General features: G+C 37.4%; 1 pseudogene; it reads right to left on the bottom strand.

Annotated features, from left to right (window-relative positions):
• Nucleotides 1-16,863: 16,863 nt before the first annotated feature.
• LOC105509846 lies at nt 16,864-17,357 on the bottom strand (annotated as a pseudogene).
• Nucleotides 17,358-20,503: the final 3,146 nt, after the last annotated feature.

The raw sequence follows: 20,503 nt of genomic DNA, 5'->3' as shown, positions 1-20,503 counted from the left end.
GCAGCACACCAACATGGCACAAGTATACATATGTAACAAACCTGCACGTTATGCACATGTACCCTAGAACTTAAAGTATAATAATAATAAAATAATAATTTTTTTAGAAAAAGGTTTTTAACCATGAGGCAGCTAAACAGAGTAGTACAAAAATACACAAACTCACTGGTTTCTCTCCACTTTATATTGTTATCCAAATTGTGTTTCTGATGAAAAAGAGGTAAGTTGAGTTGACCTACATAACAAAGGCTAAAGCTTTTGACCAATATTTGTGGAGGAGGCTTTTAAGATTTTTTTTTTACTTTCTCAGTTTCCAAATAGTTCCTTTTTTTCTCCTATTTTCAGCCCCAGGTGCTTGTTTCTGAGGGGCCTCTGAGTCCCTTGAGAGCCTCCGCAAAGGAGGGTAGGATAGGGGTCCTGAAGTTCAGCAGAAAAGAAATGGGTCTGGCAAGAGTGGACAGAGAAATAGTCAGCAGAGACTTGAGAAGAGGGGTTTCAGGTGACAGAGTTCCCATGGGAGAAGCAGGATCCAACAGAGAGAAGAGAAAGAGCGAAGAAGTTTTACAGAGAGCCGGGAAGAACAATTTGCAGCCCAGGGAATCAGGGAATAACTCCTCACTCAGAAAAAAAAAGCCAAGAAGAAAAGACTTCTAACCCAGGGACTAAGAGAATAGCCCACTCAGAACAAGAAGCCCACACGAAGACCTTCCTGCCCAGAGGATTCCTTTCAAAAGAAGCCTGGGACTCTACCCAGCTTCAGAGAGAATACTCATCCCTTAAGATTCAAAATCTGTCTTTAGCTGTCAAAGGGCTTTTGTCGGGAGCAATGGCTCAGGAATCTGATTCACCAATGAATCCCTAATCAGTCAGAAATGACAACAAAGGCTTCAAAGGCATGCATTTAGGGTCCTGAGTGAGAGGCCCAGGATCCAGTGATGAATCTGGTCCTATTTGAGTTTCAACACTGTAACTGTTAAAGAAAAAATTATTCAGTGATACTTTAAAAGCACAGTAAAGAAGGCTTTATTCAGGACCATCACCATAGATATAGGAAACACTGCAACGCAGTCTTGGAACTGGGGAGAGAGATGAGCTTAACTTTGAATACAGCGTAGGCAAGCAGGAATTTATAGCCCAGGAGCAATGCAGGGGTCAGTGAATGGAAAATCACTAAGAGGAAACATCAGGAGTAAGGGAGATTCTGACTAAACGGACCTAAAAGAATTCTTGCTGAAGACTGGCCAGGGTGATCAGACATCACCTGCAGAATGGTGAAGAATGAAGAACCTGACCAGATATTGCGAATGAGGGGTTCTTTGGTAAACTTGGCAGCGTTCTTTGCTAAAGCTGGATTTTGCGAGGAAGTGCACAGTTTAGCCTAGCTGAAGATTTAGAAACCTGACTAAAGTTGGCCAAGCAAAGAATCTTTGTTATCAACGTGTTTAGTCAAGCCTCACATCCCTGCCTTAAATGATCAAACCATCCACACTCCTGTGTGCTACTGTTCTCCATGAAAAGTTACTTATTTGTCTTAACCAAAATCCAGTCATTCTAGAAAGGCACCAGAAGACTTTCTGCAGCATCTAAAATTTCCCCACACTCTAGGCCCAGATCCTTTTCCTTTCCCTGCTGCTTTTAGATCCACATTGTGTAACCCTCATCTAGAAAACTCAGTTTCTTGGAATCATTCTGTCTTTGTTTTTGTTTGTTTGTTTTGTTTTTTGTTGTTGTTGTTTTGTTTTTGTTGTTGTTGAGATGGAGTTTCCACTCTTGTCCAGGCTGGAGTGCAGTGGCATGATCTTGGTTCACTGCAACCTCCGTCTCCCAGGTTCAAGCGATTCTCCTGACTCATCCTCCTGAGTAGCTGGGATTGCAGGTGCCTGCCACCACGCCTGTATTTTTATTTTGTATTTTTAATAGAGACAGGGTTTCATCATTTTGGCCAGGCTGGTCCCGAACTACTGACCTCAGATGATCTACCTGCCTCGGCCTCCCAAAGTGCTTGGATTACAGGTGTGAGCCACCGCGCCTGGCCATTCTGTCTTTTTGTATAATGTAATTTGTACTTCTACGTAGTAAGTTATCACAATGGTGTCAGACACTCTGAGGAAGAGTATTTTACTATATCATTCCCATTACCCAATCAGGAAGTCTTAACAGGCAGATTTTAACAAAAATATAATACACAATTATGCCCTAGCTTTTCTCACATACTTCCTTCCTTATACTTCACACATTTCTTTTTCTCAGCACCCACTCTTAAGTAATAATTTATTTCCCCTGAATATTATTTACCTTCTGTGGGCTACCTTACATATCATCTGAAAGCATGATCAAAACAGTTATATTTGTGAATAATTTTATTTTGGTTTGTTTCTTAGCAGAAGGAGGAGTTAATAGTAACATTTGTAATCTCCCAGAGATTGCCAAGGAAAACATTCTCCTGGCTGAATTTATATAGAGTTCATCTTCTAAGCATAAAATATTTTATAAAGGAATGGGCCAATCAAATAACTGCCATGCAGTCGACACTATAAACCAAGTTAACTTAGTACCACTCTAAGTAGTTGCTGGGAATATAATGATTTTCAAAGACATGATCTCTAGAAATAAATAACTAAAAGAGAAGCAAGGTGTCATGCATTTATGCATACATATAAGCAGGGACTAGAGACCAAGAATAGAAATAAAGGAGGTTTTTACACTTGGGGTGGTAAGGTCACAATGATTTCTTTGGAGAGAAAGCAGAAACCCTTCTTTAGTAAATGCGAAGCACCACGTATTTAATAAAGATACACGACCTAAGCTTTGAAAATCTTTTAACTAATTCAATAACCTTACCAAGTATCCATTACTATACCTCAACAATCGAATTTACAGTGACATCTTTGAGTTAAATCTCTTCATAGATGTCCAGAAACAGCTTAATTCTGTTAACAGCTGCCCATTGAATTACACTTTATTTGGTTGTAGAATCTCATGTCATCTGTTATTCTCTCTCACAACTTGGAAGATGTTATTCCTGTATTGTCTGTTCTCATTGTTGATGAAGAGAAGTCTGTGATGATGTAATTGTCTTCCTTTGCAGGTAATCTGCCTTCTATGCCTTCTATCTCTAGTTGATTCGAAAATATTGTATTAGTCTTTAGTATCTTGCATTTTACTGTGGTATATCTATGTATGGATTTATACATGTTGAGTTTGCTCAGAGGTTGGAGTATTTCCTCAATCTGAAAGGCCCTAGTTGTGAAAATGTTGCTATAGAAAAACTTTCTTTTTTTAACTTAAAATCCTTTTTATTGGGAAATAAATTTAAGATTATAGATAAGTTTGAAAATAAAAGAATTGTTAGAACAAAAAATACTCATACACCCTTTACCCTAATTTGTCTGTTATTATTGTATCCAATTTAGGTTACCGTTTGTTCTCTCTCTCTCTCAGTATATATCCCAATTTTCAGTCTTTAGATCTAAACCTTTCAGCAACCTGGACTATCATGGCCCCAGTATAATGCTTGGCTTAGTACCTCGTGAGGGAAGACTTTTTTTTTTTATTCTTAAGTTTTAGGGTACATGTGCCCAACATGCATGTTTGTTACATAGGTATACATGTGCCATGTTGGTTTGCTGCACCCATCAACTTGTCATTTACATTAGATATTTCTCCTAATGCTATCTTTCCCCTGGCCCCACACCCCCTGACAGGCCCCAGTGTGTGATGTTCCCCGCCCCGTGTCCATGCATTCTCACTGTTCAGCTCCCACTTATTAGTGAGAACATGCGGTGTTTGGTTTTCTGTCCTTGTGATAGTTTGCTTAGAATGATGGTTTCCAGCTTCATCCATGTCCCTGCAAAGGACATGAACTCATCATTTTTTATGGCTGCATAGTATTCCATGACATGTATGTGCCACATTTTTTAATACAGTCTATCGTTGATGGACATTTGGGTTGGTTCCAAGTCTTTGCTATTGTGAATAGCACCGCAATAAACATATGTGTGCATGTATACATCTTTATAGTAGCATGATTTATAATCCTTCCAGTACGTATCCAGTAATGGGATCGCTGGGTCAAATGGTATTTCTAGTTCTAGATCCTTGAGGAATTGCCACACTGTCTTCCACAATGGTTGAACTAATTTACACTCCCACCAACAGTGTAAAAGCATTCCTATTTCTCCACTTCCTCTCCAGTATCTATTGTTTCCTGACTTTTTAATGATCACCATTCTAACTGGCATGCGATGGTATCTCATTGTGGTTTTGATTTGCATTTCTCTGATGACCAGCAATGATGAGCATTTTTTCATATGTCTGTTGGCTGCATAAATATCTTCTTTTGAGAAGTGTCTGTTCATATCCTTTACCCACTTTTTGATGGATTTATTTGTTTTTTTCTTGCAAATTTGTTTGAGTTCTTAGTAGATTCTGGATATTAACCCTTTGTCAGACAGGTAGATTGCAAAACTTTTCTCCCATTCTGTAGGTTGCCTGTTCACTCTGATGACAGTTTCTTTTGCTGTATAGAAGCTGTTTCGTTTAGTTAGATCCCATTTGTCTATTTTGACTTTTGTTGCCATTGCTTTTGGTGTTTTAGTCATGAAGTCTTTGCCCATGCCTATGTCCTGAATGGTATTGCCTAGGTTTTCTTGTAGGGTTTTTATGGTTTAGGTCTTACATTTAAGTCTTTAATCCATCTTGAATTAATTTTTGTATATAGTGTAAGGAAGGGATCCTGTTTCAGCTTTCTACATATGGCTAGCCAGTTTTCCCAGCACCATTGATTAAATAGGGAATCCTTTGAGGGAAGAAAATTATTTCTAATATTTTAATCCAGCTATGTATGTAAAAGGAAGTCGTTTTTGTATTTTATCTAGTATTTCTGTATGATTGGAGTATGAGTCAAACACCTCAATATAAATGAAAAGTTACATTTCAGTAATTTTTTTTCTAAAATTACAAAATGCTAGTGGTCAAAAACACTACTATTTCCAATTATTTTTACTTTGTTAACATTGTTACCTTTTGTACTTTTGAGAGAAGAGTTTGCAATCCAAAAAGAGCAGGAAGGAAGAGAGATTTGAGATTTTTTTCTCCCGCTTGCTCTATACATATGAAATATTTATGTATCTATATATCAACAGTTGACCTTAGAATAACACAGGTTTAAACTGTGTGAGTCCACTTATAGGTGGATTTTTTCAACCAAATACAGATTGAAAATATAGTATTTGTGGGATGTGAAACCCCGTGGAGGGCCGACTTTTCATATGCGAGCTCTGCAAGGTTGACTATGGGACCTGAGTATGTGCAGACTTTGGTATTTGCAGGGCTCCTGAAACCAATACCCCACTAATACTGAGGGATGACTATATATGTCTCTATCTATCTACTCTATCATATATGTGTATGTGTGTATATATATGTGTGTGTGTGTGTATATATAGATATATATAATTCCTATATTACTTTCCTAGGGCTGTTATAAAAATTACTACAGACTGGATGAGTTAAACAACAAAAATTTATTTTCTCACAGTTCTGGAGGCTAGAAATGTGAGGTCAAGGCATCAGATGTGTTAATTTTATTCTGAAATTTCTCTCCTTGGCTTTTAGATACTCATTTTCTCATCTTGTCTTCTCGTGGTCTTTTTTCTGTGCACCTGTATGTCTGTACCTAAATTTCCCTTCAAATAAAGACGCCAGTGATATTGGATTAGGATCCACACATGTGACCTCATTTTACTTTAGTTACCTCTTGAAAGTCTCCATCTCCAAATATAGCCACCTTCTGAGACACTGGGGTGGCAGGGGACAGGGTACAGCACATGAATTTGGGGAAAAGACGCAATTCAGCCTATAACATATGCAATATATCCTTCCCTGATCTATGTTATATAACTTGTATATATAGTACATATATAATTTAATATACATTTTAACCTCTTGATTAATTTTCTCACTGCAGAGAAAAGAAGACTTAAAGGAAAGCTTCAGGTGACTATCCTTTTTGAAAGAGTAATAATTGAGCCTGCCTTTAACACAATAATGAAGTAGAAATAAACTGACATAGGGAACAGTATAAAAAAGTTCTCTTACGAGTCAAGATTTCAGTGTGATGTCATCATTTTTTCCAGGGATTAAATATTAGAATATATTGCATGCCCATACTGAGGTGGAATCATAAACTTATTTCAGACTTAAGTATAATGGCTCATTTTCTCATGCCTTCCCCACTGAATTTGTACTTAGCTGGGGATTGAGCTGAAAATTTGCCTTTTCTGTATCTAGCATAGTTGCACCAAATCTGACCTTAATCCTAAAATTTCCTCTCTGTAATATCTTGTTTCCAAATCTGAAGCTCACATTGAATTTTCTCTTGTTAGAAATATAACTGGCAAGGCCAACCAAAACCATTCATTCCATTCAGTTGCCTGTGAACAAGCTTGATTTGCTTTGTTATTAATATGGCTTTTTGGGGGTTAAGTAGAAAATTCTTTTGTAAATATCCCTTAGTTTAAGTATATATAGTTTACATTTCCAAGTAAACTATAAATTCTCTGAGAAAGGCCCGGCATGGTGGCTTAAGCCTATAATCCCAGCACTTTAGAAGGCTGGGATGGGTGGATCACTGGAGGTCAGGAGTCTGACCTGGCTAATGTGGTGAAACCCCATCTCTACCAAAAATACAAAAATTAGCCAGGCATGGTGGTGCACGCCTGTAATCTCAGCTACTCAGGAGGCCGAGGCAAGTAATTAAACCCAGGAGGGTGGAGGTTGCAGTGAGCTGAGATTGCACCACTGCACTCCAGCCTGGGTGACAGAGCTAGACTGTCTCAAAAAAAAAAATTTTTTTTGAGAAAAGATCTGTGATTTCCATTCTCCCTTAGAGTAATTGTTAAACACTCACAATTAGATGGTTATAACAACTGTCAAAGAAAAACAATTCTTTTAGTAAATATTTTTCATCATTTTCTCCTTTCTAAGCCCTACTTGATGCACTAAAAGCTGCAGAGGAAATCAACACGTTCTCTACCTCACAGCAGATTTCTTGGAGAGACATGGGGAGTGGGGGAATTAGTGTTGCTAAATGTTGTCAACATTGTAATATAACTCTCAAAGGGAGATAGTTACTGGGGAGGCAAAGTACTCAGGCTCAGATTTCAGGTTACCTTGATTTGAATTCTGCTTCACTGCTGCTTTTATGATTTGCCCAAATTATTTAAGCTCTTTCAACCACAGTTTCCTCATCCTTAAGATAGGGATAATAAATAGAACTTATCTCATAAAATTGTTATGAGGATTATAAGTGATTATGAAGTTGATTAAATTTCCCCAGTGCTTCATACAAAGAAAGGACTCAAAGGATATGCTAGTTCATAGTAGGGGCATAGAAGAAGATATCCCTCCTCTTCTGGAATATAGGGTATACGTAACTGACCACTACAAAATTGAAGATAGACTAGTGAAAAGGTAAAAATGAAGAATCTAATAACTCTTTAGCCAGGAGAAAATGAAACATGAGGGAAAAGGAGAAGTTCCAAATGAGTTCCACATTTGTCGTGGGCCACTGAGTGGTGTTGCCGCTCAGGCAGAGGAAACCCAGAAGGAGGAGTCATTCTGTAGTTAGAGTGCACTTAATGAGATAATATTAGAGATAACTGAGGTTGAGTTGTTGGTACGTATATAGGTGCAAAGTCTCCATAGGTCTGGAATTTTGAATAGTTTTCTGGAGTCATCTGGTTATTGTTAAAGCCAAGAGAACTGGTGAGATCACAGAATAAAATAATGTTCAATAAGAGGGAAGGGAAGAGAGGCAAGAATGGGACACTGGGAAGCATACACACTTAATTAAGGTTTGGTAAGGTGAAAGGTGTCAGCAGAGAATGTAAAGGTGAAATAATGAGAGAAATAGGAGGACATCAAGGAGAAAGTCATGTTTTGAAAAAAACAAAAAGGACACATTTTCAAGAAAGACATTGTCAATAGTTTAAATGTCACAAAATAGTAGAGTATAATGACAATTTAAAAGGACAAAATCTATTGCTTGTGTTAATTAAATAACTAGTAATCTCGGCTGCAGCAGTTTCAGTAGAGTGATGAGAGTTTACACCAAACTGCAGCAGTGGAGTGAAAATAAGTGGGAGGCAAGAAGAGTGAGGAAGTGGAGGACAGTCTTATTTATTTATTTACTTATTTATTTTTTAATAAAAATATTTTCCAAAGCTGTCTTTTTTGGAACTTCCAACATGTCTGCTTAAGAGCTTGTCTAAGTTGAATTCATTCGTACTTCTTGAACCTAATTAGTTTCTTTTTTTTTCTTTTTTTTTTTTTTTTTTTGAGATGGAGTCTTGCTCTCTCACCCAGGCTGGAGTTCAATGGCGCAATTTTGGCTTACTGCAACCTCCTCCTCCTGGGTTCAAGCAGTTCTCTTGCCTCAGCCCAATTAATTTTAAAGACGCTACATATATTGGCAGGGAAAACCTAAAACACAAAGTCAAAATTCCAGTTATCTCCCTTCAGTGCTCAAGTCAACAGTTCATTTGTTGCAAGGAATGGGAATCTGGACTCCGGGGAGAAGAATAGAGTTTTAGGAGGAGAGTTCTCCTAAAACTAACTAGAAAGAGGGTTCTTTGAGATACCAAGGATTTGCAAGATTTTATTTACAATGAAATGTTAGTTTCAGACAGGCCAGGAGAAATAGGTCAATTAAAGGAAAGCAAGAGTAGTTGGCCTAAGGAAACAACTTGCACTGGAGCCTGAAATTAAGTATAGTAATGACCATGTGAGAGACCCATTTGACTCAAGTACTTCAAAGCATTGCCAGTGTTAGTTTCTGCTCCATAATCAAGTGGGGAAAAAGTGAAATGTCTTTGAAGAGCATTTCCTGTAGGTGACCTTTGAGGAGGTCCTGAAAATTCCAAACCTACAAATATTAATGGCAAAGAATAAAAATTTATGTTATTTTTAAAAATTTTTCTAAATGGCAAGATATTATATATTATCATTGTTAAAAGACAAACAAATTGAAAAACATCATTAGAATTATATGCAGCAGACAAAATGGTCACTTTTTTTTTTTTTTTTGAGATGGAGTCTCGCTCTGTCGCCAGGCTGGAGCACAGTGGCGTGGCGTGATCTTGGCTCACTGCAACCTCCAACTCCTTGGTTCAAGTGATTCTTCTGCCTCAGCCTCCCGAGCAGCTGGGATTACAGGCACATGCCACCACCCCAGCTAATTTATGTATTTTTAGTAGAGATGGGGTTTCACCATATTGGGCAGGATGGTCTCGATCTCCTGACCTTGTGATCTGCCCGCCTCAACCTCCCAAAGTGCTCGGATTACAGGCATGAGCCACTGCGCCCGGCCACAATGTCACTTTTTAAACTTAAAAATTATTAAGAAAACAGTGAAAACTTAATATTTAAAAGAGTAGAAGATAGGGACAATTATTACACAGAAAAAGATAAACAACAGAGAAGATAAATAAATTGCCAGTGAATATGTAAAAAGATTCTCAGCACCAGTGGTAGTTCAAATCCAAATAGCACTGAGTTAGCATTTTTTAACTAATAAATTGGCAAAACTTATAGTTTGATAAAACCCAGTGCTGTTAAAATCCTGAGAAAAAAGGCTATGCTCAGGCAGCCTTGGAGCATGTGCACACTGATGAATTTTTTGGCATAAAAATTAGTGGTTTCTATTAAAATCAGCAGTGTAATTCACGATCACTAAGACATGGAATCAACCTAGGTGCCCATCAACAGTGAATTGGATAAAGAAATGTGGTACATATATGCCATGGAATACTTTGCAGCCATAAAAAAGAATAAAATCATGTCCTTTACAGCAACATGGATGCAGGTTACGCCATTATGCTAAGCAAATTAACACAGGAATAGAAAACCAAATACCACATATTCTCACTTATAAGTAGGAGCTAAACATTAAGTACACATGGACACAAAGACGGGAACAATAGAAACTGGGGACTGCTCGAGGGTAGAAGGAGGGAGGGGGTAAAAGTTGAAAAACAACTACTATGCCTAGTACCTGGGTGACTGGATCAATCATGCAGCAAACCTCAGCGTTACACAACATACCCATGTAACACACCTGCACATGTACCCACTGTATCTAAAATCAAAAGTTGAAATTATAAAAAATAAAAAAATAAAATCAACAGTGTTTATTTCTCTCACACAGCAATCACTATGATGTATTTGGAAATAATATATGCATAAAGATGTTCATTGCAGTTGTTGTTTGCAAGGGCAAAGTAAAAACAATCTGAATAACCATCAGTATGACACAGAGTAAGTAATTAATGGTACGTCTATACAGTGCCTCGTGCAGTCACCACTGACAGCATGTGAAAGAGATACATCTATTATGTGCCACTAAGACATATGATTGCATGATAAATGCAAGGTTCATGAATAAATAGTATGTATACTAGTATAGCATAGTTCTTTCTAAGAAAGAAAGAAACCATAACACATACAAGAATGGACAAGAAATTATTAACAATAGCTAACTTTGGTGATAAGACTGTAGGTAGTAAAAAGCCAGACTTTCATTTCTCATTTTAAACCCAATGAGTTATTTAAATCTAACTCTACTGCATTCATTATCTTTATAATAAAATAAATATATATAACAATGAAACATAGTTTTTAAGTATTTGGGATATAAATTAAACATTAATATATTACTCCTCTTAAACTTTGTACTTGAGTATTCCAATTCTCTGTGAGAACTCTGAAAGCTTCATCTTCCACAGTTTAGGTAATTCTTTGGTGTCTTATTTTGTTATTTTCTTGCCCTGAGATTAGCAATGTCAGATCTCCAAACTGCTAACTCTTCTCTTTGGCATATCAAATGCTTCCTCTTAAAAAAATTAATTTTTTAAAATGTATTTCATAGGATTTTTGCTCTCTCTCTCTCTCTGTGCATATGTGTGTGTGTCTGATTAGTCTTCATCCTCTTAAAATAGTTAGTCCTGATAGACCTCTTTCTTCAAAATTTGTCTCAGTTCTTTGGCAGTTTGCTCTTACCTTATAATTAAAGATCAATTTCTGACTTGTCTTGTTCTAGAAAACCTCAATGGAAATTACAGCAAGCTGAATAGGATATTAATTAAAAACATAAACCTGGTGAAACCTGAACGTAGAGGCTTCAACCCAAAGATGCTTCCAATAGTTGATATGGCCATTCATTCCTTTAAACCATCTATTTTTCTTTTGAATTACATTACCTTTAATTCTGTAAATTAGATGTTATATAGCATGAGGAAAACTGCTGTGAATAATTATAATACTCATTGCTGAGTGATGTGACTTCTTCCTCAAAGCTAAGCGATTTCTGAGGGAAATTGTACAATTAGATCTTTAGGTATTGTGACTTGTTTTGGAAATCATGGTGGCCCTCCAGGGAGCTAATGAATCTTTAATTATTTAGAGGTTCACATGAGACCCCTTACAGTTATAAGCACATTAGCTCTGTAGCTAAGGGAACATTTAAAAACAGTAACATGAAATGTGTCAGACACACAGGAAAGATGAAGAAGCAAGTAGAAGCTAATGCAAACAGAGGAGCTGCCAGCTGTCTGTGGCACTCTGTAGCTCTCTCTGTCAGTATTTGGTTGGCAATGTAAACATAGTGAATGACTGCAATTACATATGTTAGGCTCATTCTGAAATGCGGGAGCCTTTTAAATTTTCATGTAGAAGCCTGACAAGCAAACTACGTCTAGGATATACTTTGATAACTTTGAGTTGAGAGCCAAATTTTTTGAAGGTAAACCATCTCCCTGTTTTAAAGTAGTGTTTAAAATTGTAAAAAACATTAATACATCTGTAATATAAAATATTTAGATACAAATACTACAAATGCAAATGAATTTATTTTTTACTTCTGCATCCATCTTTTCTCTTCTCCCTTTAGGGAAAACACTTTTGTGTAAAGGCCTCCAAAATATATGTAGAGGTGTGTGTATGTTAAAAACATGTATACATATAATGCATAACCAAACAAATGAAATATCCTAAACATATGGACCTGAAAATTGCTTATTAAATTTGGACTGAACATATAGGCATAAATGTGGTTCAGAACTGTCCAGTTGAAGCAACTTCACTTTGTTAGGTCAACAAAAGTTGGGGATACGAAGATCTACTCCTCTGATTTTGTTCTAGCATTATCTTAATGGAAATGTTTACTGAAATGGAAATACATGTAGTGGACATCGTGGTGGTATCTCAAACATTCAGTGTTCCCTGCTCTCACACACTCCTAATCAAACAATGAATTTCTCAGCTTCACAATGTTTAAGTGACATGAGTCCCATGCCCAATTCTTGGTCATTGTAATTGGTGCATGAAGGAGCATGTGCCTTCTGCTAATCAAATCATAAAGAAGTACAACTTTTTCATTCCATGATTGAAGGGGGAAATGCTTTTTTTCCAAATGCAGCAGAGGAAACACGAGGTACTAGGATTGGAAGTTGTCTACTCATGACATGATATTTCAAGCCATAGAATAAAACTGAGACCTAATTTCTTAGTCTTTTCAATTTGTTATACCCGAATATCACAGCCTGGGTGGTTTATGAACAACATAAATTTATTTCTTACAGTTCTAGATGCCAGGAAGTCCAAGATCAAGGTGTCAACAGATTCAGGGTCCTCACTGGTTTTTCCTGGTTCATAGCTGTCTTTTTGCTGTGTCCTCACATGGTGGAAGGGGCAAGGAAGTTCTCTGAGGTCTTTTTTATAAGGGCACTAATCCCATTCATGAGGGCTCTGTCCTCATGACCTAATCATCCCCCGAAGACCCACTGCCAAATATCATCACACTAGCGATTAGATTTAAACATACAAATTTTGGGGGGATACAAACATTCAATCTATACCACTTAAGGTAGAGTGAAGAAACAGGGAGGACAAGAAGCATTTATTTTGTGTCATTATTAAACTTCTACATTAAACTATCTTGAGCCTATACTATTGTTCAAAATCTCTTTGTTATATGACCCAGTTTGAATTTTGCTTTTTATTTTTTGCAGCCAAAATTAACCTAATACATTAAAATGTACTATAATGTTAAATCATAATTCATCTCTACTAGTAGTATTTGCTAGAGTGTTTAGGGGAATATTTGCTTGTTAACTTTTTAATAAATATAACATGCCATGTTCAAATCCATTTGGAAAATACTGAGCATTTCATACTTTTAGAGACTCAAAACAGGCAGCACATTTTTTAAAAATAAAAATAAAACCAAATAGCATTGCATTTGGAGAATGGTATAAAAAAAGATAATCTGATAAACTGGAGTTATCAGAACTCAGTGGATACTATGCGTTAGACACTATTATATAAGCCATTAAACATTTTACAAGCTTGATACCTGAGTTAAAAATTAATAACCCAAAGACTCATTGGAAGAGAAAAGTTGACACATTTTTTATTATATTAATGACATAAAAATATCATAGAAATTAACCTCATTATATACAACAAATGAATGAACATAAATAATATTAAATAACTATTAGAAAGTCTCTCTGATTAAGCACAGAAATAGGCAGTGCTTTTGACCAATATATGGAGGACATACATTATTTTCAAATACCAAACAAAAAGATTCTAAATGTAAAGGTTTTAGGCCCAAAATATGTTAGTCAATTCATGACAGCAGAAATTCAGCAGGTCATATTTTTGGGGTAATGTAAATGACAATAGAAATCATGGACTAAAGTGTAACAAACAAGTAATATCTAGGCAGGTGGAAATTTTATTACGATCTTTTAAATTAACTTCTGGACTAGAGCAAAAATTCAAACTAAAATTCCTCAGGGAGTCAGGAAGGGTCAAATGGAGAAGCAAGGGGATTGAGGCAAAAACCCTGAATTATACCAATATTATCTCTTTTTTTTTTTTTTTTTGAGACAGGATCTTGCTCTGTTACCCAGGCTGGAGGGCAGTGGCGTGATCATAGTTCACTGCAACCGCGACCTCCTAGGCTCAAGGGATCCTGCCACCTCAGCCTCCTGAGTATCTGGGACTACAGACCCTCACCACCACCACACCTGTCTAATTTATTTATTTATTGTAGAGATGAGGTCTCATTTTGTTGCCCAGGCTGTCCAGTATTATCTTAATGTTATAGAAAAAAAGTAATTCTGGCCATATGTAGGTATTATTCTTTGCAGTGGAATATCATTTCAGAAATTTGTGCCAAACATAAAATTAGTTTTCTAGTAGTAAAAAGTAATTAAACTCTATAAATTATTATTACCCCTAGTATACTGGGGAATGGAGGTGTGTTCCAAATGGAAAAACTTGGGATGTCTAATGAGATGCTGTTTTCTGTCGCAGAAAATCTATGTAAAATGTTATTTCTCACGTGTACACTGTTGATATTTGAGACAGCACATATTAACATTTCAAGGAGTAAAATAAATGTGTTGATTATATCCACAGTTTTCATATTTATTAATTATATGTTTCTTTTTTAATGTAATGCCTATTGAAAAACTGTAAATGGTTGTTTCTTAAAATCGAAAAATGCTGCCTAAGATTTTTCTGTATATTTCCATATTTCACTTTTCCTGTGAGGTTAGAATGAACACTTTTAGCTAAGACATTTGGGCCTCCAAATCCTAAACCTTTTAGAATGTTAGTTTATTACTTGGTTTTTACCTAAATTATTTTCTGCTGATTCAAGAACCTGAGGTCTATCCAGTTACATTTTTATTTTTTTATTTTTATTTTTATTTTTTGAAACAAAGTCTCGCTCTGTTGCCAAGGCTGGAGTGCAGTGGCATGTTCTCGGCTCACTGCAACCTCTGCCTCCCAGGTTCAAGTGATTCTCCTACCTTACCCTCCAGAGTAGCTGGGATTACAGGCGCATACCACCACGCCCAGCTAATTTTTGTATTTTTGGTGGAGATGGGGTTTCACCATGTTGGCCAGGCTGGTCTCAAACTCCTGACTTCAGGTGATCTGCCCGCCTCAGCATCCCAAAGTGCTGGGATTATAGGCGTGAGCCATCATGCCCGGCTGTATCCAGTTACATTTTTAAGGCCAGCCAGGCTTAATATATCTTTAGTCTTTAGCTCAATTCAATTTGTTGAATTTTGTCCATTGTACTTCATGTGACACAGAATATATGTTAATTTAAAAAGACATATGTTTGTTGAGCTATCTGTTACATTTGTATATCTCAGAATTTTAAAAGTATAAACCACAGAAGCCAATTATGGCTGACATTAACGATAAATAGGTTATCACAGAAATAGTTGGGAGATTGTAGAACTGTTGAGAAGGCTAGAAAGCCAGATCAAAGCTAGGCAGCCAGGAAATGTACCCCAAACCATGCTGTAGAACTCATCCAGGGAGGAAACCACTGTCACCACCAGTAAGAAGTAATGCTGATGCTGCAGAGAGCAGCAATTGCAACAATTGCTCAATCCTAGACTAACTGAGAAGCCACCAGCTCCACTCCCACTTGTTCGCTGTGCAACAGATATTGTAGCAGCTGCTACATGGCCTCCACCAGAAACAAGAAAAAGCACTGAATCTGCTTCTTTTTTTATTAATTCTGAAGTCAAAATTCAGCACTGGCAAACAGATTGGCAAAACCTAAATCATATGCTTATACCTTAGCTGCAAAGGAGGCTGAGAAAGCAAGCATTTGGCATTTTAGCTTCTAAAACAGGAGGTGGTTTCTTGTTTTCGTCAAAACTGATAGGCTGAGGAATTCCTCAAACACAGAAACAACATCAAGTAATAAATATTCATGCTTTAACTTGCTCAATATCAATATAAACTTCCTCTTTTGAAAGTAAACACAAAAGACCCAGGATTCCTTATAACAGAGTGCAACTATTTCTCTAATAATTGAACATGCACCTACAATCTCTTGAACAATGAAACAATAAAAAATTCTCCATCACAGCATGTACTCTGAGTCTAAGAATTCTGGGTGATGTCCATTCCTCTACGAAGTTCTTCAGTATACTCTCTTGAGAATCTGCCATATATCATTTAAAAATTACGTTAATCACCCTCAATAAGCCCTGTTTTAAAAAGAGGGATAAATGGAGAGGAAAGAAGGAAACTTGTTAAGATACATAAGTATGCACAAGACAATACAAGAGAAATAATGTGTTTGGATGTCAAGGCTCTCTTTTCTACAAGTGGCCACCAGGTCACTGTTGGCATCTATGGCCATATGCCCTCAGCTAACACCTCTGCTAGTCAGGGTTTTACCTTGTGAGATGACCCAATATTCATTCCTGACAGAAAAATATCCTCAATAATCTATTTGTGTGAGCATGCCATGGTCATTGTTAATTTCTTTCATTTAAAAAATATAGACTTCATTTTTTGAGCAGTTTTAGCTTTGTGAAAAGATCGAGCAGAAAGTACAGAGTTCTCACCTTTATCCCACACCCAGTTTACATCAGGGTTCACTCTTTGTGTGGTATAGGTCTATGAGTTTTGCAAAACGCATAATGTCATGTACCCATCATTACATTATTACCAAAGTATTTTCAATCCCCTAAAAATCACCTGTTTCAGAACTATTTATCTCCCTACCCATCCCCAAACCCCTGGCAACCACTGATCTTTTGTTGTTGTTGTTGTTACTTAGTTTTTATTTCATAATCATAGCCTTAGCTCTGCAATCCAGCTAGGCATGGAAGGGAATGAGGAAAACGTGGAACTCGATAGGGAACTGCAGCGAGAGCACAAAAATTCTAGGATACTGCACGCAAATGTGGTGGAGGGGGTGCTCTCCTGAGCTACCGAAGGAACGGTCGGGTGGTTAAAATAAAACACAAGTCAAACTCATTAGAATTGTCCACAGTCAGCAATGGTGATTTTCTTGCTGGTCTTGCCATTCCTGGACCCAAAGTGCTCCATGGCTTCCACAATGTTCATGCCTTCTTTCACCTTGCCAAAGGCCACATGCTTGCGTCCAACCACTTGGTCTTGGCAGTGCAGATGAAAAACTGGGAACCATCTGTGTTGGGTCCAGCATTTGCCATGTACAAGATGGCAGAACCTGTATGCTTTAAGATGAGGTTCTCATCATCAAATTTCTCCCCATAGATGGACTTGCCACCAGTGCCATTATGGCATGTGAAGTCACCACCCTGACACATAAACCCTGGAATAATTCTATGAAAGCAGGAACTCTTATAACCAAATCTTTTCTCTCCAGTGCTCAGAGCACGAAAGTTTTCTGCTGTCTTTGGAATCTTGTCTGCAAACAGCTTGAAGGAGACGCGGCCCAAGGGCTTGCCGTCGATGGTGACGTCGAATAACACGATGGGGTTGACCATGGCTGACAGTACAGGGCTCCCAGTGGCGGCGGCATCTGCAAATATAACCACTGATCTTTTTACTGTCTTTATAGTTTTGCCTTTTCCAGAATGTCGTATAGTTGAAATCACAGTATGTACCCTTTTCAGACTGGCTTCTTTCACTTAGCAAAATGTATTTGTCTTTTCTTTTTTTTTTTTTTGAGACGGAGTCTCGCTCTGTCGCCCAGGCTGGAGTGCAGTGGCCGGATCTCAGCTCACTGCAAGCTCCGCCTCCCGGGTTCACGCCATTCTCCTGCCTCAGCCTCCTGAGTAGCTGGGACTACAGGCGCCCGCCACCTCGCCCGGCTAGTTTTTTTTTTTTTTTTTTAGTAGAGACGGGGTTTCACCGTGTTAGCCAGGATGGTCTCGATCTCCCGACCTCGTGATCCGCCCGTCTCGGCCTCCCAAAGTGCTGGGATTACAGGCTTGAGCCACCGCGCCCGGCCTGTATTTGTCTTTTCTGTGTCTTTTTGTGGCTTGACAGTTCTTTCCTCTTATCACTGAATAATATTCCACTGTACGAATGTACCACAGTTTTAAGGTCAAAATTTACTACCCCATGCAACAGTGTAGCCGCATTTTAAATTTTAAAGTTTTGACTGTTCGTCTAAACGTCTCAGGTATCCTAAAAGGCCAGATAGAAGTCTCTCATCCTCTAACGAAGGATGGATCGTAAAATGGAATACTGCTAAGAATCTCCCCTTGGGTACTAATTCTGCAAAAACTCAGAATCTCAGACACAAGAGACAAGTGTTTGGAGTGGATTATTAGATGTAACGAAAAAAGAAGTCACTTCAACATTCATAACAAAGATCAAAGGTTGTTGTATTTTTTATATGGGAGACACCAGACAAGCTTATACTTAGTTACTAGCTCAGAGGATACACCACCACATCCTATAGCATGAGTACAACATTTTAAGCCATTGTTTCCAGCTGGCACTGTGATTGAGTCTTTAATAAAATATTTGCCATTCTGTAATAATTTTGGTCAGTGATAGGATAAATGGTGGACCAGGTAAGTCCAATAAATACTACTCATTTATTATACAACAAACTCTTTGAATACAAGCAATGTAGAACAGGATATTATGGCAGTATATACAAAGCACTCAATGTACCAATGGAGAGTAGTGATCAGAGAAAGATGATGTCAGGTAAAGCAAATGTAATTCAAGGATAAATGTAGATTCCATTTACAAAATTCCCTGTTGTCTTTATCATAGAGGAGCGCCAGTAAAATCAATGAGTCTGGCAAAAGGTGACTGTTTATTGAGCCAGGATATGTTATTGTGTGCTTAGCCTTGGTCCTTGTTGCTTGTATGTTGGACACCTAATAGTCTTGACAGCTAATGGGCTTTGGTAAGGGACAGTGTTAAAGTTCAACATGTTGCTAAACCTATGTGTATTCTCTACTACTCGCACCAATGTTGCTGTTTATTAGCCTTCTGAGCAAGCAATGTAGTGCCTGGTTAAAGAGGTTGTTTCATACCCTCATATCTATTTGATAGCCTTCCTGATGTTAGTTAATAGCATTCATATTAAGCACAAATATTCTTACACTCTGGCTTATTTTCTGTGGTTCATCTACATATTTTTTCCCCAAAACTCATTGTCACCAGTCCTACAATCTGTCCTTCCAAGTCCCTAATTATCTTTTTTTTTTTTTTTTTTAAGGGAGTTTTGCTCTGTTGCCCAGGCTGGAGTGCAGTGGCACAATTTTGGCTCACTGTAACTTCTGCCTCCCGGATTCAAGAGATTCTCCTGCCTCAGCCTCCCAAGTAGCTGGGACTACTGGCGCACACCACCACACCTGGCTAATTTTCATATTTTTGGTAGAGATGGAATTTCACCATGTTAGCCAGGCTGGTTTCGAACTCCTGACTTCAGGCGATCCACCTGTCTTGTCCTCCCAAAGTTCTGGGATTACAGGTGTGAGCCACCAGGCCTAGCCCCAAGTCCCTAGTTATCTAGACAAATTATTAGCTGCCACATATAAATCAATAATATCTCTTCTGCTAGACATCGTGGACAACCAATTACATAGGCTGAATTTCTTTTAAAATTGCATTCAAGTAAGTTATAATGCATAAGCAATCTACTTTTGGCTGTTGCCGTGATGTTGTACAGTAACTTCTGTAAATCAGGCTGAATTTTTCCCTCACTAATCAACTGGCCATAGAGAACTTCTCATGAAGACATAGGTGTAGATTCTATTATTCCTTCCTGCTGATGAAGTAGGATAGTTAACTGGAAAACACTTATTTCATGATAAGCAGCTCAGTTGTCATTTTTTTTTTTTTTTTTGCATTGGTAGGACTTCAGTTTCTACAATGGTCCAGGATCAATCAAGAGCTGTTTAAAGAAAACATTTATTTTGTAAAAGAAAGAAGCATTTTGTTCCAAATCCTAAGAACCATAGTAGTGGTGTGTCAGAGGTTCTATTGCATCTGGATATAAAAACAAAGGGGCACAATATTCCTGACCAGTTGGAAATTATTATCTTGATCTCAATCCCATCAAAAGGTGGCAACATGACAAGTCATAAAGTAAAAGGACCAGGTGATAAAATGAGGTCTCCAAAATCCAAAGCATCAAAGTTCTTGATTAGTGGTCAGGGCTGCAAAGTGCCATAATTTTTCACTTTGGAAGGCATATCTTGACCCTTCAAGGGAGGTGTGTCCCAGACATTAGCAAAAATAATATATTTTATTTATATTTCTGACAAAGTATGTTAGAAGATTACCCTGCAAGCAAGGGCAACCATAAGATTTTAAATCAAAGAGAATATCAATAGAAATAGTCATAATAAAAATTAACATAATGTAACTCTAATGCAAGAAAACAAATTACTCAGCGTCTAGCTAATAATGAGAGAACTATTGGAAAATTCATATTGACAAGTCCATACATTATGATGCATAATTAATCATGTTAGATTATCCTAGTTAAGATGTGCTTGGTTGAAAGAAATAGAAAACCTTACTAACATAGTGACATAACATAGTGATATTTGATTTTCACTCAACAAGAAGTCTTAAGACAGTTGGTCCCAAGAGTTTGCTTGGTATCTCGGTAGTGTCTTGAAAACCTAGTTTCTTTTCATTCTTCTTCTTTTTTTTAATC

This window comes from Colobus angolensis, unplaced genomic scaffold (genome assembly GCF_000951035.1).
Source record: "Colobus angolensis palliatus isolate OR3802 unplaced genomic scaffold, Cang.pa_1.0 Scaffold180, whole genome shotgun sequence".
Lineage (NCBI taxonomy): Eukaryota > Metazoa > Chordata > Mammalia > Primates > Cercopithecidae > Colobus > Colobus angolensis.
This window is presented reverse-complemented; position numbering and strand designations above follow the sequence as displayed.